This window comes from Tenrec ecaudatus, chromosome X (assembly GCF_050624435.1).
Source record: "Tenrec ecaudatus isolate mTenEca1 chromosome X, mTenEca1.hap1, whole genome shotgun sequence".
NCBI classification, from domain to species: domain Eukaryota; kingdom Metazoa; phylum Chordata; class Mammalia; order Afrosoricida; family Tenrecidae; genus Tenrec; species Tenrec ecaudatus.
In genome coordinates, this window is record NC_134548.1 from 107,688,780 (window position 1) to 107,705,258 (window position 16,479).

At 37.0% G+C, this 16,479-nt stretch overlaps 1 pseudogene; it reads left to right on the forward strand.

Moving 5' to 3' along the window:
- Nucleotides 1-11,071: 11,071 nt before the first annotated feature.
- Nucleotides 11,072-11,650, forward strand: LOC142434567 (AP-3 complex subunit sigma-1-like; annotated as a pseudogene).
- Nucleotides 11,651-16,479: the final 4,829 nt, after the last annotated feature.

A 16,479-nucleotide genomic window follows, 5' to 3' on the forward strand; every position in this document is an offset into this window, starting at 1 on the left:
CTGCTATTGTTCACATTACTGGAACAATTGGTAACATCATGAAAAATGGAGAAAAGTGTAAAGTTGTCAAGGATTTTGACTCGCTTGGATTCACAATCAATGGTCATGTAAGCAGCAGTCATTAGATCAGAAGATATATTGCATTAGGTAAATCTTCAATACTCTTCAATACTGAAGAGCATGAATGTTACACTGAGGACAGAGGTGTGCCTGACCCATTCCATGGTATTCTCCATTGCATCATATGTATTGACTAAGAAAGACCGAAGAAGAATTGATGCATTTGAATTGTGGTGTTGGATAAGAATATTGAAACTACTAATGACTACTAAAAGAACAAACCAATCTGGGTTGAACGAAGTCTGGTCAGAGTACACCTTAGAGGCAAGGATGGCAAAACTTCCTCATATACTTTGAACATATTGTAAAGAGACCAGTCCTTGCATAAGGTCGTCATGTTTGGTAAAGTGGAGGGAGAGCAAAGGAGGAAAGGCCATCAAGGTGATGGGTTGACGCAGTAGCTCCATCAGTGGGCTCAGTCATTGGCGCAATTATGAGAATAGTACAGGACTATAAAGTATTTCATTCTTTTGTGCATAGTGTCACTGTAGGTTGGAACTGACTTGATGGCACCTAACAGCAACAATTGTTTACTTTATTGGCTTGTTTCTTATGTGGCTGAAAGCTAAGTCATGGGGGTGAATTTCACCCCAGGTTTCAAGGGTATCTAAGGACGATAGTCTCAGAAGTTCTAGCAGTCTTTATCAGATCTGCTAACACTGACCTTTTAAAAATTATCTTGAGTTTTGTTTCTCATTTCCACTCACTCTACCCAGAACCTCACATTTTTATCCATTTCATATTGGTCAGCAATGTTAACAGCAGTCACTATCAAATTCTTTTGGTATCAAGGTTGTGGAGGCTGGAGTTCCCATTGTACATCAATCCTCTGAACTAATTACTTCCATGAGTCTTTAATTTTCTTCACTCCTCTTTGTTTCTGACTGGGAGCGACCAATAGATTCATCTAGGATGGCCACTGACAAACTGTTCAGACCCTAGTAGCTGCTCAACAAAATAGGATGTAGATCACTGACCCTATAGGTTCTGTTATGAAATTGCTTTTGCTGTCTCCCCCACCAATATGAATGCAGGTGTCCCCACCAACAACAAGGACAACTGGAAAAAGCTCCACTGGGCAGAGCTTTCAGAGTGCACATTTTCCCCACTGGGAAAATATTGAGCAACTTGCTCTGTGGTGTCACCTGGGAAGGTACTTTGGGGTCAAAGTGATTTCACTAAAATCTTATTTTTTGTGCTGACCTATTTAAGAGAAAAAACTCAAGTGTACAAGTAATCTTTCATTTCAAAATTGTCAAGTAATGACAAACCTTATTCTGAATGGCCATCGACTTCCCAAACAGACGAAAATGTCGACAAAATTCAAGCACTTGTGCTCAAAGACTGACTATGGACCATTGAAAATACACAGAAGTTGTCTGGACTATCTTGGAGCTCCCTTCAACAAATTATAATGGAAGATTTGAGAATAAGACAGGTCACTGCTAAATTTGTGCCTTGGATTTTGACTGACCAGGAAAAAGAGCACCAAGTGGAAACATGCCAAGTTTTGAAAGAACAGCTCATAAGCAACCCAGGCTTTCTTCCCAAGGTCATTACTTGAAATAAAACATGGTGTTATTCTTTTTACTTCAGCGTTTATAGTTAGTTTTATAAATCATTTTAGTGGGGGCTTTTACAGATCTCATAATAATCTATACATCAATTGTATCAAGCACATTTGTACTTATGTCGTCATAATCCTTTTAAAAACATTTTCTTTTGAATTGAGCCCTTAGTATCTGCTCCTCATTTTCCCCTTCCCCCGCAACTTCCCACACTCATGATCCCTTGATAAGTCATAAATTATTATTATTTTCATCTTACACCGTCTGATGTCTCCCTTCACCCACGTTTCTGTGGTTCTTCTCCCTTTGGAGGGGGGAGGGTATTTTTACAAGCCTGAAAGCAATCATCATTCAAGCCAGTGGAAGACAAAATTGTCACGTCCACCCCCCAAAAAGCTCATCAAGTAAAATCAAAGATCAAGAGAATGCTCATTTCTTTTTGTTTTGTTTTGTTTTATTGATGTGAGAAGTATAGTGCATTTTAAGTTCATTCTACCAGGTCAGACTGTTAATCAAGCTGTCTATATAGAGGTTCTGAAAACATTGCATAACAGTGTGCAACAAAAAAAGGCCTGATTTGTGGCAGAGGGGGTACTGGTTGTGCCACCACAACAATGCATCTGTTCATGCAGCCATCTCAGTGCACCAGTTTTGGGCCCCAAACAGCATGCCTCTCTTGCCCCACACATATTACTCACCTTACCTCACTCTGAGTGACTTCTTTTTGTTTTCATAGATGCAGAGGGACATGAAAGGATAGTGATTTGATGACATAGAAGAGGTGCATTAAAAAACAAGTGAGGTGCTGTCAGCTATTCAAACAGATGAGTTTAATCATGTTTCCAAGGATGAAATCCAAGATTTGACAAATGTATTAAGTGTAAAGAAGAGCACTTTGAAGGCTATAAGGTTGTTTTGTAAAAAATTTAAATACATAGCTTTAAAAAATGCTGTTTAAGTGGGTACCCCTTTTTAGGTTCCCAAACTTATTTGGCCTACCACCTCCTTTGCAGAAAAAATTTACTCAGCACCTCCCCAACAATGAAAATCTGTTATACTCTATAGTCCATATCCTAGGATAAAGTGTACATATCTGCTTTTGCAGCCCCACCAGAGCATTCCAGCACCCACTAGTGGGCAGTATCACCTATTTTGGGAAACACTGCCCCAAACTATGATCCTGAACCCCCAGGTCCTGCAACTCATGCCTTCAGGTAGTTGGTTATGACTAAGAAGTATTCATAACTTTGTCCTCTGTATATTCTAGTATACTCATGGATATAGTTGCAGCACATACGAACACCATTGTAGAAATATACTGTCAAATCTATATCTAATATATTATGGGTGTAATCCCATTTACCTTCCCACTCTTGTTGAGCTTTATCTTCTACCTATGTATTCACTATTCAGATATTCTTATTACTGTTATTGCAGGATGGTGCATGTAATTGTATTTACCTCAGTTGCCCTCAACTCTTCTGCTCCTCCCAGTATTTCCCCTGGCATTTATCACTATATTGTCTTTCCTTTCACCCACGTTAATATGTATCTACCCATAGTTAAATATTTTCCTCCCTTGTCCTCATAGTGGTGGCAAACTTCAAAAATCTCTCTTTTTATAAGTAAATGTTTTCTTGATTTTTATAATAGTGGTTTCATATACTATCTGCCTTTTGTGATCGACTAATTTCCATCACTTGTCTATTTTTGCCACACGTTTTTAAAATTATGTGAAAATTCTGAAAAAAAGAAAATATGCTACGGGTATTTAAAATACATGCAGGGTCACCATTCATTTTGGACAATTTTCAGTGAATCTTCCAGACAATGATAAACTAGAGGGAAGAAATGGACTACTTCTGAAAACTTAGACATTGAATATTTTATATTAAAAAAGTGGAAAATAGACTGATATCATGCCACAAGATGAGCCATCAGGTTGGGAGACACTGAAAGTACAGCTGCGGAAGAACTATCTTTTACAAAGAGAACCAATCTCAATGATGTATATGGAGCAAAGTTTTTAGGACCTTCATTTACCAATGTGATAAGACTAAAAAATCATAGGAACAACTGTCAACACCCATTGATAAATTAAAAATGTAATGTGTAAAGTTTGAATCTAAGAAAGTTTAAGTCATAAAAAGTGAAATGGAATACGATAAAAATCAGTGTCCTAGACAGTAGTGAACTGCAATGGGCTGGTTTTGGCAATTTTTAATTAGACAGTCATTTGATGTCCTATACCATAAATGACAAGTTGAAAAGAATGTCACTGTGTTTATTTTTTTAAGTATACTTGCACACAGGAGCAAAGGAAGAGGAAAGTAGTGAGAGTGGAACACATCCTGATCCATCAATCCTTGAGGGTGATCTTCCTGCTTTGAGCAGCCAATGCACAGAAAGAACCATAGGGTGGCCTACCAAAAGACATGACTTCCCTGACTGACCCATAGTGCTACAGGGGACAACACTGGAGATACAATGCGGAAATTGTGCCTTATCTGACCCTATCACACCAGGGCAAAACACTAAGGGTATGCAACAGAGCTGCAAGGGGAACAAAACATTGAAGTCCTCAGGGAATAAAAAAGTAGACTTTGGGGACATGGCGTGGTACCCCATCAGAGTAGACTGGAAAATGCTCCTAAAGATCAACAAACAGACAGGGTAATATTTATATGACTCTCTTTTTTGTCATTTTTTGTTGTTGTTCTGTAATTTTTTAATTTTGCTGTTGTTTGGCTCTGTCTTGTTTTTGTGTTTATTATTGTCCCTGCATTTCTATCTAGATAAAATAGGTTTGTTGAACAATCTGGAGGGTAAAACAACAGGACTGATGGTTCTGGGGGGACATGGGAGAGGGACTTATGGGAGAAAGGAAAAGGGGTGTCAACTAACCCAGTGCCTAGGGAAAAACAAGTGATCTAAAATCAATGGCAATGAGGGTATAGGATGCATAGTGGAACTTTATCAAGGTCAATGGACCTGAGAGAAATGACTGAAACCCGAATGAAGGCCAAATATGATAGTGGGACAAGAGAAAAGTAAAAAGAAATAGACAAAAGAATTGGGAGGAAAAGGGCGTTTACAGTGGTCTAAATACCGGCCTGTACATATGTAAATATATTTATATATAACGATAGGGAATTAGGTCTATATACTTGTATTTATTTGTTAAGTAGTAAAGCAGTAGACGGACATTGAGCCTCTACTAAAGTACTCCCTCGATGCAAGAACATTTTGTTCTCATAACCTGATGTTCTGTGATGCTCACCTTTCCAAGATGATCACTGAAAACAAAACGGGTGCATAAGCAAATGTGGTGAAGAAAGCTGATGGTGCCCGGCTATCAAAAGATGTAGCATCTAGGGTTTTAAAGGTTTGAAGATAAACAAGCAGCGATCTAGCTTAGGAGGAACGAAGCCCACACGGTAGAAGCACACCAACCAGTGTGATAATGATCTATCAATGGGATCAGGTATCAAACATCAAAGATCTAGAACAAAAAATCATATCATTGTGAATAAGGGGGAGTGTGGAGTGGAGACCCAAAGTCCATCTATAGAAAATTGAACAACCCCTTACAGAAGGGTGAGAAGGAAGAGATGAGCAGGGCAGGCAGGTGCATTAGAAAACCGATGAAACATACAACTTTCCTCTAGTTCTTTAATTCTCCCCTCGACTCCCCACTATCATGACCCCAATTCTACCTAACAAATCTAGATAGAGCAGAGCATTCACACTGGTACACATAAGAGCTGGACAGATAACCCCCTCAGGACCAATAATGTGAGTAGCAATACCAAGATGGGAAGGGAAAGGTGGGGGGAGAAAGGGGGAACTGATACACTGATCTACATATAACCTCCTCCCAGGGGGAAGGACAACAGAAAGGTGGGTGAAGGGAGACATTGGTTAGTGTAAGACAAGGGGGAAATTTTTATAAACTATCAAGGGTTCATAAGGGAGGGAGGGTGGGGGAGGAGGGAAATGAGCTGATATCAAGGGCTCAAGTAGAAACAAAATATTTGAAAATGATAATGGCAACATATGTACAAAGGTGCTTGATGATGTACAATCTCCCAATAAAATGAAATTTTTAATAAAAAATAATTTTAAATGTTTTAAACAGATATTTTAAAAACCTATCTTGAAAAAACGTCTGTCAATAACAGGGAGAATATCCATAAACCTATATGAAAAAAGTTTATATGAGTATAAAGAAATTTTATATAAGCTCAAATTAACTGCCATAGAGTCAAATCCAACTCAAGATTGACATACCAACTAGTAAAGTCAAAGATGGAGAAGTGAAGAATTCTACCACATTATAAAGGTGAGACTTAATCTCACACACTTGAGGCATTTTATGAGAAAGGACCAGGTCTGCTAATAACTGCCAACAGGGCATACCACTTTGTTTTCAGCTTTAACCCAAAGGCATTCAGCTCAAGCTCCATGAATCAGTGAATCTTGCTCCTCCAATTAAGTGCCCTGAAGCACCCTGCTATGAAAGGCAGCCTCCTGCACAAAATGGACTACCTTAAATTGTTCTGGGGGTTGGGAATTCCATCACTCTGTAATGTGCGCGGGCTACTGTTTCTTCTTCAATCTTTGATGGGATAGCTGTCTTCTGGATCCAGGAGGTTTCATTGTGCGAAGATCTGGGGTCCAGAAGATATGCTCCACTCCTGGGTCTTGCTGATAATGAGCTCCTTCATCCTGCTTCTCAGAGGAAGGACGACACTCCAGGGAATCTTATTCACAATTACTCACCGTTGAATTCTATCAGGATCTTCCCTCATCTTCTTACCAGACCCATGTAAGGAAAGGTCGTTTGGTGAGAATTAGAGACTTTGGCTAGAAGAGCCACATTACATAATTCACTGACCCTGCAGTTAATTTGGATATGTAATATATTTCTATAATATTTTCCATTTCTCATGGTATTTCAATTTTGTTGGAGTGCAGTTCTTCATAGTATTACATAATTATCTTTTCTAGTTTAGTTTGTTTTATTGTGATATAGTCTAACTCATTTATTATTCATATTATTAGTATGTCCTACTTTTTTCGTTTGTCATATTTTCTAGTGGATTGTCAATTTTATTTTATTTTTTCCAAAGAGCCACTTTCTAGTCTGGCTGATTTTCTATAGATTTTATGTTTCATTTATTCTACTCCAATCATTGTTTCTTTTCTCCAGATAATTGTGGTTTTTTTGATATTCTTTTTTTAATTGCTAAAGATGCTGAAGTAAAATTTAGATTTTGACTCCTTTTTGGATTTGAGCTTTTATTGTTATAAATGTTTATATTAGCACTTCTTTTGCTGTGCCCCAATGGTTGTTGTGATTTTATTTCGGAATTATCGTAATTGCATTTTTAATTGCTTCTAATACTCATTAAATTTTAAGTAGCATATTGCTCATTTTTAATACATTGGATAATTCCTCAGATCTTTCTCTTGTTTATTTCTAATTTTACAACACTGTAATCTGAGAAAGACCTTTGTAGTATTTTGATATTTTCTATTTTTTTGAGATTTGATTTGTAGCATAACAAACTCTGTTCAGGAGAATGTTCTGTGTGCACTAGAAAATAATGTATGTTTTGTTATGTACATTAACTATGTATTTATGGGGTCAAGTTAATTGACTGTGGTTTTTGAATCTTGTGTGTCTTTGCTGGATTTCTTTCTAGTTGATCTCTTTCAACAAGTTCTGTGTTATATGTTGTATACTATTATTTAGATTTGTCTATTTCTCTACATTTATTTTAAAGTTTGCTTTCATATTTTGTGGATTTTTTAATTGAACATGTAGATACTTATTTTGGTTTTATGCTCTTGTTGAATTAATCCTTTAATCATTATATAACATCTTTCCTAGTCTCTTTTTCTGTGTTTTTTTGCATTAAAACGTGTTTTATCAGAAATGAATATTGACACTGTTGCTTTTTTGTGGTTGTAATTATCTTGATACACAATTTTTCACCCTTTGACTAAAAAATGTTTAATATTATATCCTACAATTCAATGCTTTAATCATATTAAGAAGGTTCGGTCATCACAATCAATTTTGTACTTTTTTCCCCCATTCCTTTTACACATGGATGTTGGTTTCTCTTGCCTCCCCTCTCTTCCTTTGTGCTACCAGGAAATCATCAATCCCTTTATTATCTCCATAAGTTATATTATTAGGCCACATTTAACATATTGGTGAGTCATATTTTCTGATCTATTCTGTCTCTTGACTGATGAATTTGATCATTTACATTCAGTGCAATTATTGATTGATGCTGATGTTTCTTTTTTACATATATTTTTCTGTTCTGAGGTCATTTTGTTTATGAATTTTCTTATAAATTATTCATTGCTGTTCCTCTAGTGTTTACTAAATATTTTATTTACTTTTTAAAATTAAGAATTTTATTGATTTTCTTTGGAATTAAGTACAAATTTATTAATATGTACTCATGTTTAAATCTGTTTACCCTATCTTATTGTTTTGGCTTCCTCTCAATTTGGAAATTCTATTGTTTTTGGCTCTCCATCTGTAACTACATCATTTAGTCCCTGTGTTAGTCCAGGTAGACTAGAGAAACAAATTCATAGACTCGTTTGTGTATAAGAGTTTTATATAAAGGGTAATTATACATTAAGAAAGCATCCCAATCCAGTTCAGTCCAAGCCCTTAAGTCCAATATTAGACCATATGTCTTATATCTAGCTATATAGTCCTCTTCAGAGTCACAAAACACATGCAGACACTGAATGCAGTACGATCACAGTCCAGTGGGTAGAAAGTCTTTGGATCCAGTGGTGTTGTAAGTATCTCAGTGCTGGCAGGGCTCTCTACATGACTTCTAGGGCTTCAGAGATCTGGTTGTATCAGAGTAGGTCCATGTGGCTTCTCCATCTCAGGGCACTAGTGTAATACCATGTGTCTTGTCAGCTACAATGTCTCCAAGGGAATGATCAGAGTGTGAGAGAGGTGTCTTCTGCCTCCAAAGAGGAAATACTGAATTTCCCAGAATTCTCAGGAGAAGGCCATGACCACACAGAGGCCTCCTCGGTTATGACCCAATTGACAGACTGGATTCCATCCTTTCACTGTTAATCCTCTCAAGTCCAAAATGAACACCAGATTATGTAACTACCACACCAATCTATAAAGTCATCTTCAGGCTCACGAAACACTTGCAATGATGCTGAATGCAGGATGATCACAAGAGAGTGGGTAAAATGTCTTTGGATCTAGTGGCATTGTAAACATCTCAGCACTGGCAAGGGTCCCCACGTGGTTTCTCCAGATCCTAGGGGTCTGGTTGTTTCAGGGTAGGTCCATGTGGATTCTCCAGCTCCCAGAGAGTAGTGCCATATGTCTTGTCAGTAGAGCATCTCCAAGGGAGTGAGCCTTATATGTAGAGAGTTTTCAAGGCAGTGAGTTGAGAGAGAGAAGTGTTTCTCATATCCAAGGAGAAAATACCGGAATTCCCAGAATCCTTAAGAGAAGGCTATGCCCACACAGAAGTCTTATTGGCTATGACCTGATTGACAGAGTAGACTCTACCCCTTCACTCTTAATCCTATCAAGTTCAAAATTGACACCAGATTACATAACTACTGCAGTCCACATTTTTGCTTTGTAATTGTCATCTTTTGCCGATTGCTGTAACTCTTTCACTATTTAAAATAATTTAGGTTTTATTTTTCATACTTATTTTTCAGGATTGATTTATGGTTGATATTACATTTGTCTTAATCTCAATTCATTGCCCGCTGCTTTTTCTCCACTCATGTAAGGGTTAACCTTTGGATTTCAACCCACAAGTGAGCAGTTCAAAACCAACATCTGCATCTTGGGGAAAAGACAGGGTTTTCTATTCCTGTAGAGTGTAACTGTTTTGGAAACTCTGTCCTGTGGAGTAACTATGAAGCAGCATCAACCTGATTGCAGTGACTTTTGAGTGGTTGATTCTCCACACAGGATTACTTTTGGAATTTCTTGTAAAGCTGGTCAGGTTTTTAAATTTTTCTTATTTTTTGATTAGCTGAACATATTATTATTCTATCATTGTACTGAGAAAAAATTTTGCTGAAAATTTACTGATTGTTCCTCATTTTGGGGGGTTTTATGTGTTTAGTCCCAGTGCTTTCTTGCATATGTGTTTTCTGCCAAAAAACAAAGCTCATGGTTTTTGGGTCTTATGTGCAGGTAACTTTTCATTTTTCCAGAGTGAAAGTAATTATTCTTTCTTTATCTTTGCCTTTGGATAGTTTGATTGCTATTTTATTTTGGGATATATCATTTGAAGTTAGTTGAGATTTGAGATTGCCTATATTCTTGTCTTTTATAATACCTGGGAAGTTAACATAACAACTTTTTCTCTTTCTATTCTAGAATTCTGATCACCTATAAATTTTTACTCTTGATGATGTCTACATAATTGCCGTGCTTTATTAATTTGTCCCATTTATTTTTCCTTATTGTTCTTCTAACTGATTAATATTAGCAAAATTCACTTCAATATTGCTAATTTATTCTGTCTTACATTGATCCAATTCTACTTCTTTACTCTAAAAATGCATTATCTGTTTCTGAAATTTTAGTGTTAATCTTCTGAATTTCTACTTGTTTTGTTTGGTTTTTAATTTTTAAATTATTTTATCAATTTGTTCTGGTATTTTTTCTCAGTTTTTTTAGAGTTTTGTTGATTTTGTCTGGTATTTTCATCACTTTTTCTCTCCATCTGTTGAAGGTACTTAGGCTGAATTATTTTGAATTATTTATCTGGTAGTTCTATTCTTATTTCATCCTCTGTAATATCGTATAACCCTGTATTTAGGACATTTGTTTGAGCCATCTTGTCCTTTTTTAATGTGATTTGAACTTATTTGCTGTCTCCAAGACACTGTGGTGTTACTGTATTAATTTGTTGATTGTGTTATGGCTTGCTTCATCTTGATTAACTATTTTTTTAAATATACCTGGGCAATTGTGTGGACATACTACTCTGTTTGCTACTTTGAAATGACTGGAGCACTATCAGTTTTCTCTGGATGAATTTGGTGATGGTTGGAAGTGAGGACATGAGTCTCTAATTGTTGATCATGTAGAGCAACAGAGGACAGGCTGGGTGAGTTTTGAATGGCATTTGTCATCCATCCAATGGTGCTGGAGAAGGTAGTCATACTTGGGTGGGTGGAATATATCTTGTATGGCTGGGTAGGAGCACTAGCGTGTTACTGATGTGGGGGGAATAAAAAATGGGGGGGCCAGTGCGGGAAGGAACCCCGGCAGGATCCTGAGGCTAGGCTCATGCACCCGCACCCGCCCTGGCCCCCTAGCGCCCACCGGGTGGCCAGGCCCAGCCATGATCAAGGCTATCCTCATCTTCAACTACCATGGCCAGCCGCTGCTCTCCAAGTCCTATCAGCCCTACAGTGAAGATACACAACAACAAATCATCAAGGAGACATTTCATTTGGTTTCTAAAAGAGATGAAAATGTTTGTAATTTCCTAGAAGGAGGATTATTAATAGGAGAATCTGACAACAAACTAACATATAGACTTTATGCAACATTATATTTTGTCTTCTGTGTGGATTCTTCAGAAAGTGAACTTGGCATTTTAGATCTAATTTAAATATTCATGGAAACATTAGACAAGTGTTTTGAAAATCTGTAAACTGGATTTAATTTTCCATGTAGATAAGGTTCACAATATTCTTGCAGAAATGGTGATGGGGAAATGGTATTGGAGACCAACATGAATGCGATTGTTACACAAATTGATGTACAAAATAAACTGGAGAAATCTGAGGCTGGTTTAGCAGGAGCTCCAGCCTGTGCAGTATTAGCTGTAAAGAATATGAATCCTCCTGAGATCCCAAGAATTATTAACATTGGTGACATCAGTATAAAAGTGCCACACCTGCCCTCTTTTAAATAACAAAATTAAAAGGCTGCTCCCAAGAAAAATCCTGGGGGAAAGTCATCCAACTTTACCATGCAGTCGTTTACCAAAAATAGAGGAGAGTCTTGACTTTTGTTCTTGGATTTAAGTCAAGGTACTGTGTAGTAGTTGTACAAAATCAGTATGTGAAATTCAATGTTGCTTTCCTTGCTCCCTGATTTTAAAGAAGTTGAATAGTTTTTGTCGTTATTTTTCCTTTTCTAAACTGCATTCCTATGCCCACCTAAAAGCATGCCTCTATGTATTGGCTATTACAGTATTTTGCAAAGTGTTTGAGATATTTCCCTAATTATGTATAACCCAAAAATGTTGGTGTTTTGTATGGATCACAAGTACAGCATTCCTTAACTCCTTCTGCTATTCGCCATCATTGTTATTTAAAGAACTGGGTATGCATTGCATGAAAACATTGTGACTTTTACTCTTAGTTTAAATAAACTTCAAGGTAACTGGACTATAAAGCACCTTTCTGTTTGCCTGATATCTACTTTAGCAATAATTTTTTATGCTCTTCTAATTCAACAAAGTAAATAAAAGTATATTTTATCACTGTTTAAAAAAAGAAATAAATGGGGGGGGGGTAAAAGAATAAATTAAGTTGGGAAGAAGTAACAATTAAAAAGAAAGGAAAAAGAAAATGAAAAACAGAAGGCCCAAAGTTGTGATGAAAGCTCTATCCAACAAACAACAAATATTGTTGGAATGGGAATATCATGTTCATTCTATAGGAGCACTCACCATTAACTCTGATGGGGCAGGTGATAGGTACTGTTGGCCATGGATGTGGCAGGGGGTACAACGTCTGTTGCAGGGAATCACATACTATTTCCTGAGGTGGCAGTGGATAAAGGCACTAGAGATGAGGATTGAAGGACACCCACTCCACAGGATCAAAAGAGTAATACTAATTGGAAATGAGAAGAGGAAGAAGAAGAGGAAAAAACAAGAGGGACAAGAGAAATATGATGAAAGAAACAGACAAAAAGAAAGCAGCACAATACTGACATAAATGTTTGCCACCATATACAGTAGCAGTATAAATGCAGTGCTTCAATCTTGGAAGAATTCACTGCAGACTTTGGTTAGTGGTAAGTTGTATGGGTAGTGGGGATATAACATCTCTCTTGACACCTATCACTGATGTGGATCACTGATGTAAATTTAGATGAAATAAAGCCCTGATTGAAGTATTGCTTGCAATAATTGAACATGTCAGTGTTGCACTAAAGCATTTGGTAATTCACTGTTGCAAATGCCTCTTTGTCTACAGGTTCCATTTCCTTTCTGCTTCTGATTGGTGTTTGATCTACTTCTTTATTCTTTCCTCTGAACCACTTGGGATTTCCATTCATACTCATTTCACTATTTCTTGTGTTCATCGTAGAGGTCTGGACAAAATAATATATCTAGCCTAACATCTTGGCCACTAGCCTCTCTAGCATTCTTAGGCAAGCTCACAAAAAAATGTTTTCACCTCACTATCAAGTCTAGGCAAATACTTGAGGGAAGCACATGCAACTTCATGGACTTCTATCACTTGTCAGCTAGTCCCATTCCTGACTAACAATTACCTAACTACTCGCCACCAACTAATCCATAGCAACTTCTGAGCCACTCAATACCTTTCCATAATTTTAATTATTTTAAAGTGACATTAATTGGATTTACTATATTCTACAGTGATCACCACTATCTGTTTCCATAAGTTTTACATTACACCAAAAAGAAATTTAGGACCTCTTATTCCCTATTCTTCTAATAGCCGCTAATCCTCAAAACTCTAAAAAATGCCTGTCATGGTGACTCTATATGACAGAGTATAACTGCTCCATAGGGTTTTCAAGACTGTGAATCTTTATGAAAGCAGAATCCAACATCTCAAACCATAGACCTTTCAGTTGGCAGCCCACCAAGGGTCCTTCCACTCTTTATATTAACCACTGACAAATGTTTGTCTCAATCCCCTTACATATTCCACAAATTTCAATTGAGCGAAATCAAATAATACTGAGGGACTTCAAAGAGTTCATGAAAAAATATTCTTTTTTTTCATTCAATTTCCCTATGAATGCTTTAAAGCTCTTTTATGTTTGTCCTATTTCGATAGAATATTTCATTCAGAATTGCATTTTCAAGACTCAATTATTTGTAACATATATAGAATTTATCTCTTTATGGCTGAATATCATTTCATGATATAAATATACCTTATTATGTTCAACTTGGCAGCTGGTTGTGGACATTTAGGTTCCTTCACCTTTTCTCTCTTGTGAATACTGTTACAAAAAAAACATTGGTACAAAGGTATCTGAATCCTTGATTTCAATTATTTCAGTTATATACTCAAACATGAAATTTCTGGATAATAGAGCAATGAGATATAACTTTAAAAAACTGTGGGCAGCTTTTGCATGCACCAAGTATGACTCACAATAGGGGGTAAAATAGGAGATTGGTAAATAACGTTAAAATAACATAATCAGGAAATGCACAATTTTGTTATTCAAGTATTGCATATTTATCAAAAGTACTTGAAACCATTTCAAAAGGAGGTTTTAAAAATTACTGAAGATTTGGGAAAAGGTTTCACTTACAGGGCATTCTTGCCTAATCAAGGTTCCAGCCTGTACTTGGATGTGGAGTTAAAATCACATTGTGTGTTTTAATGAGATTTCAGTGCGTCAATTAAATATAGCATTTAATCTTCATCTGGCAGCAACACCCCCTACCCCTGAAAAAAAAATAACATCCAAAACCAGAAAACATGTCAATCAGATCTGCTCTCACTATTTACAAAAAGAGAGATTTAAATAGAAAAGAGTAGCAACAACAGGTGGTATGGATTCCAGAATGGGCTGCCACCCAAGAAGAGAAGCAACACTGATGCATGAACAAAGCTACAGGGCCTGGTACAGAGCCAGCTCCAAAATTCCCTCTGCCTTTAGAAAAGCTTTACATTTTTGAACAATTGAAATGGAGTGAATTGGATGCTCATGACCGGCACCACTGCTGGCCAGTGCCTGCCTCATGACTGTTTATCCAGGTGTATCAATACCCTCCCTGGTCACATGCTTAAATCCTAACCTGAAGAAATAGTCTTTGGTATTCTTCAACTTGCTTGACTCTAACATGAAATCAGAGATAATACGTTTTTCCACTTCAAGAAAACATTTACTCAAGAACTGGGTTGGCACACATTATTTTTATTACATTGAGATTATTGTTTCTTCTTTAAAAGGAGTAGCTTTGACTTTTTCTCACCTGAGGGTAATATGGTGTGTAAGCCACGTGTACATAATCTATAAAAGAGCAATCTAAGCATTCCAAAAATGAAAATTAAATTAAGACCACAGTACAATTTTCCTAATTAGGAGGCTATGTATGAATATCCTTGTTTATGTTTTTAAGAAGTGGAGCAATTTGTGCTGGATTTACTCCCAAATCACCTTGGAGTCATTTGTTATTTGTTGGCCAACAACCCTTAGATTCATAGAGGTTAAAGCAACAAAGAATTGAAATCAAAGTGAAAAATGGAATGAATTAAGGGAATAAGAACGGGACATAAATTTAAGCCAAAAATTGAAGAAATATAATTCTTACTTGACTTCTGTTGCAAGTTCCCCAAGCTCCACTTTGCTCATTCCTCGGCTGTGAACTAGGAACGAAAACCACAAACTTATGTTGTTGTAAAGGAGATTGCATAAGTTTTCTCTCACTTAGAACAGTGCTTGAGTCATTCTAATACCTTAGTTAATATTCATTCAAAATAATAACTGAATAATATTATATGTTTGACTCTGTGTTAGAGTGTAGTATTTCATGTTATATCATGAAACACTTGCCTATTTTATAATGTTCTTCTTACAGATCAGGGAACTTGAGTAACTTTCTCAGGGTACAAAGGTGGTGTGTCAGGCTGGGTTGACTAGAGAAACAAATCGAGTGACACTCATCTATTGTGTTAGTCTGAGTAGACTAGAGAAACAAATTCATAGACAACCATATGTGTATAAGAAAGACCTTTATATACAAGAGCAATTGAATATTGAGAAAACATCCCATCCCAGTCCAGATCAAGTCCATAAGTCTGATATTAACCCACATGTCTGATACCAGTCTATAAACTCCTCTTCAGATATACATAGCCATACAATGATGCCAAATGCAGAAATATCACAGGCCAGTGGGTGAAAACTCTTTTGGATGCAGTGGCAGTAGAGGCATCTCATTCATGACTGGGGTCTCCACTTGGCTCCTTCAGCTCCAGGGCTCCAGGGTAGCTCCATATGCCTTGTAAGCTGTAATGTCTCCCAGGGAGTGAGCTCTTGTCCCACCTCCAACAATCTGTTTATCTCCCTAGTGCCTCCAAAAGAGGTGATTAAATTGTGACCTGATTGGCAAGCTAAACTCCACCCCTTCACTCTTAGTCTCACATTGACAACAGATTATGTAAGTATCACATAAGAAAGTTTTATATCAAGAAGTAATTATAAATCAGTAAATTATCCCCGCCCAATCCAACCCAAATCTACAAGTCCAATGCTAGTCCATAAGTTCCTCTTCAGATTCAAGTAGCTTCAGACAATGATGAAGAAATTGATTCAGGAAGATCATGGGTCAGTGTGTGTGGAATGTTGTAAATCCATGTTTAGTGGAAACATGACAGGGCACAGTCAGTTTCGAGGCTCTGCCCTAGAATCCCTGCAGGCCAGAAGATGAGGGGTGGGGATAAAGGGAGATTCCTAGTTCTCATCCTCCTTTATTAGAATGTCTCTTCTCCAAGGAGGCATCATCAGACAGTGACC